Consider the following 3887-nt stretch of genomic DNA (forward strand, 5'->3'; position numbering starts at 1 on the left):
GTTGGGGACCCCTGCCCTAAAAGGAGGGAAATGCCCCACGGCCTTTGCCCATGCCATCCTTTTACTCAAAATGCTTTTCGTTTCATCTTTGCCAAGTTAAATGCCCTTCATCTTTTGCATTTGTTGTCTGGGGATATTTTGATGGTTTGGTAGCGTAAGTAGTGTTTAGCCAAGCTTTCCCGGGAGTCATGAAATAGAAAGGCTTACATTTTGCAGTAAGATGCTCAAATAGCACAGTTTATTAAATAAATTGAAAACATCAACAAGAAGCCAAAGGAAAGAGATGGGACACACCTAGGATAGAACTGCTTTAGCCGAATCCTGGATTATAAACTATCTCCAAGTCCTGTCAATCTCTCTCTCTCTCCCCTTCACTCTCTCCTTCTCTCTCTGCTGCATCAACTTTCCTGGTGATAATGGAGTAACAGGGACCAGAACTGGAGATAATCCAAGGGCCTCAGCAGAAACAACACGTGCCTGTTCTATCAGAGAGCAGAGGAGCTGAGAATGACTGGCCCCAAGTGCCCATGTGTATTTCCTCCATCAATCTGTGGAACAGTTAACAGGTTTTATCTGCATTCCTCGATCTGGTGAACCTTCTTATTTGTCCTCAGCTCTGGTCCCAGTAGTCCAACCCTCGAAAAATTTGAGCAGAAAGTTTGATCTAATTTTGTGAGAAAACAAAAAATCAAGGCAATGTATTACTGCAATTCTTTCTTCAACCCTTTTCCTATGTGAATCAGTCTCAGATTCTTGTGGAAGTCCCAAGCATCCATGGAAAGTTCCTACTTCATCCTTCCATTTATACATTTACCTTCAAGGTTAACCACATTGCTTTAGTACTGGTTAGAACTCGGTAGAGCATCACAAATGCCTGTGGATGAATGGAAATGTGTCCGAATGTGTTTACTTTGCACAGGCAAGCTGAGCCGATAGTTTCGTGTTCATGTATAGCATTGACATAAGCCATACCTGAAAGTAACAAAACATTACAAAGCAGGTGCTTTTTAGATGTTTCTTGTTGTGGATTTAGGGCTTCTTCCAGGTCTGGGTTTGTACCACCTAAGCGGCTCATGGGCTCTGGGAGGGGGTGCATCGCTTGCTCTCGCTGCCGAGGGGACCTGGCCCTGGGGCTTCAGACAGGAGGGTGGGGCCATCCCAAGAACTAGTTCCTTATCAAGAGGATACAGAGTCCTGAAAATCCCCCCACCCCTGGAGCTTGTATTTCCTTTTGGATCTCTGAGCATCTTTTGATCTTGAAACTAATCCATTTTTCCTCTCTCTCTTCCTATTCCCCCCCCAGCCTTTCCTCTGCTGTCTCAACCAATTTAGGGAAATAAGTGACCACAAATAACAGCTCTATTAACCCCTTCCTTGCAGGAAAGCTCAGCCGAGCTGTAATTAACTAGAGCACGTAGTACACATCTAGTGGGTTGCCTGACTAAATGGGGAGTTCTTTCAAGTATATATACATGTAACTTTTTTATTTATACACTTATTTCTCTGTTTAAAGGCTTCTGTGGTGGCTCAGTGGTAAAGAATCCACCTGCCAATGCGGGAGATGTGGGTTCAATCCCTGGGTCGAGACGATCCCCTGGAGAAGGAAATGGCAGCGCGCTCCAGCATTTTTTTTTTTTTTTTTGCTGGACTCCAGCATTTTTGCCTGGGAAATCCCATGGGCAGAGGAGCCTGGTAGACTATTGTCCATGGGGTCGCAAAGAGTTGGATACGACTTAGCGACTAAACAACAGCATAATTCCTCCAATTAATGCCACAAAGACCTGGAGGACTCTTCTGGTCCCCACACAACATCACACACAGTAAGTGTGGCTTTAATGTGTCCCCTAATTGGCTTGATTTCAGTCATTAGAGAAACACTGAAGGAGACTGTGAGCTCCACTCAGGGGCAGACTCTGTGATAAGCCTGGAGGGGCCGAAGCTTCCGACCATCTGAGCCCAGAAATCTGATCCAGAAGGCTCTGCTCTCTCCTTACCTGCTCTGTGGACCTTCAGTAGACGTGTCTAATCTCTGGGCCCCAGGTTCTCTCCCTCTAAACACTCTGCCTATCTCCCTTACGAAGTAGTTGCAAGGAACAGCTGAGAGTGGGTGAAAGTGCTTTGTATATTGCAAAGGGCCTCCCTTGAGCAGGGTTTTTGTCATGACCTCAGGTTCTGAGGCTGGGCTGCCTGGGGAGCTGTCTCAGGGAGCCGTGTGCATGGGCTGACCCTTGCCCTGGTCACTGTTTGGGCATCTGACATCTTCCCTGCTGAGAGGCATCTATGCCCAGCTCAGTCCCCGTGTCATCAAGGATGGGTTGGTTCCGACCTGCTGCGGGCATCAAGCCCAGCTCTGAATTACCTAATCCCAGCTAAAAGCACTTCTGATTGCTTGACCACTGACCTCCTGCAGCTGGATTATCAGATGTGGCTTTGGGGAATAGGCTTGTTTATAATGCTGGAGACAATGGGAGGAAACGCAGAGCAGTTAAAACAACAGTCCTTCCTGTTGCCCCAGTGCCTTTCATCCAAGGAGGTCAGTACGAAGCAGGCTCCTCGGGGCTGGCGGGGTGGGGGTGGGGGTGCTGAGATGCTATTCGAGGAGGGAAGGGGAAGAGGGAAGGCACTGCGTGGGCAGGGAGGGCTCAGGGAATCCCCAACAGAGCCCTGAGGGCAGGTGCTGACATCACCACTTCATACAGGAGAGGTGACCAGGTGCAGACAGGTTCATTCATTAGCCCAAGTTCACGGTTTTACAGCTACCAAAGGGAAGCCCTGGACCTTGGAGGGGTTGTGGCTGACCTTCCTGCTTCTCTCCTTTTTGCCTTCTTTATGCTGGACAAAGCTAGTCTTAACCTTACTGCGAAAGTCCCCAGCATCCGTCTTCAAGGACCAGACATGAGATGGCCTGGAGCCTTTCTTATGGGTTCAGAAAGGGTGAGCATTAGAAAGACCCACAAACATTACTGAGTCCAAATAACTCATTTTAGAGATGAGGAAAGCAAGGCCTAGAGAGGGAAAGCAATTTATCCACACCCACACAGCACTTAACACCATACCTGGTAGCAGGCAGGTCATCCACGGAAAGCTGCTGAATAAAGGATGGAGTTAGCGGCAAAGCTGAACAGGAGCCCAAGCCCCTCCCCCAGCCTGTGCTTCCATGGGAACAGTTCTGTCCACGGGTCAGTGCAATGGCCTGACTGGGGAGGGGGGCATCTTCTCATGTCTGCTGCCTCCACCCAGTGGTCTCCACCTGATCCCAAGTCCATACTACTTGTGCTCTTTAAGTGACCAACACTTAATTTGAAGAACTTCCAAAGCTACAGAAAAGTTTTGAGAACAGTACAAGGAGCTCCCTCATCCTCTGCCTTCTCCACACATGCCCCATCACCCCCATTAGCCGCTTCCCTGACCAATACTTTGTGCCAGGAGGGGAAGGGAAGAGACCAGAGGAGATGGGAGGCTCTTTGTGTTGTTTTCAATCAAAGAGTTTCCCAGTTCCCTGGAGAGTAGAACCTTAAAGAACTCCTCTGTCCTGAGAAGTCGCCTGGTCCTTCTTGACAAAGCCCAGAATGTAGCAGGTCTTCAGTAAGTCACTGCCCAGTGAAGGCATGGATTGGTCTCATAGGATGACGTCAGTTCTACTAGTCACATTCTTTTAGGACGCTCGAGAGAGGATAGAAAGCATATGAAGCTTTGGGTTTCTAGGGTGGGTGGGGATGACAAGGTTTGGAGTCCCTCCCACCTGTTGTTCTAGGTTGATAACAGATTCAAGAAGGATTAAAAAAAAAAAAAAAAAGATGTCATTTGGCTTCTCTGCCAAGTCTGTGGACTCCTCTGGGCAGGCTTCTGACTCCCCAGTGTCTGGCAGGTAGTAGGGTTATGGAGCA

The 3887-nt window shown here is 48.3% G+C and overlaps 1 long non-coding RNA gene across 2 annotated transcripts; it reads right to left on the reverse strand.

The window, feature by feature from the left end:
* Window positions 1–208: 208 nt before the first annotated feature.
* LOC147366615 (uncharacterized) lies at window positions 209–3656 on the reverse strand. 2 transcript variants are annotated; one of them, XR_015169405.1, is made up of 3 exons: window positions 3514–3656; window positions 3057–3085; window positions 209–664 (listed from the first exon to the last, which is right to left on the reverse strand). It is a non-coding gene; the product is annotated as an uncharacterized LOC147366615 (long non-coding RNA). The 2 variants fall into 2 exon arrangements; XR_015169404.1 differs by lacking the exon at window positions 3514–3656 and having other exon boundaries at window positions 3057–3186.
* Between the last annotated feature and the right edge of the window lie 231 nt (window positions 3657–3887).

The sequence above is a fragment of the Bos grunniens genome, chromosome 8, assembly GCF_055505025.1.
Source record: "Bos grunniens cultivar Pamir isolate PY7600 chromosome 8, Bosgru_T2T1.0, whole genome shotgun sequence".
Classification (NCBI taxonomy): Eukaryota; Metazoa; Chordata; class Mammalia; order Artiodactyla; family Bovidae; genus Bos; species Bos grunniens.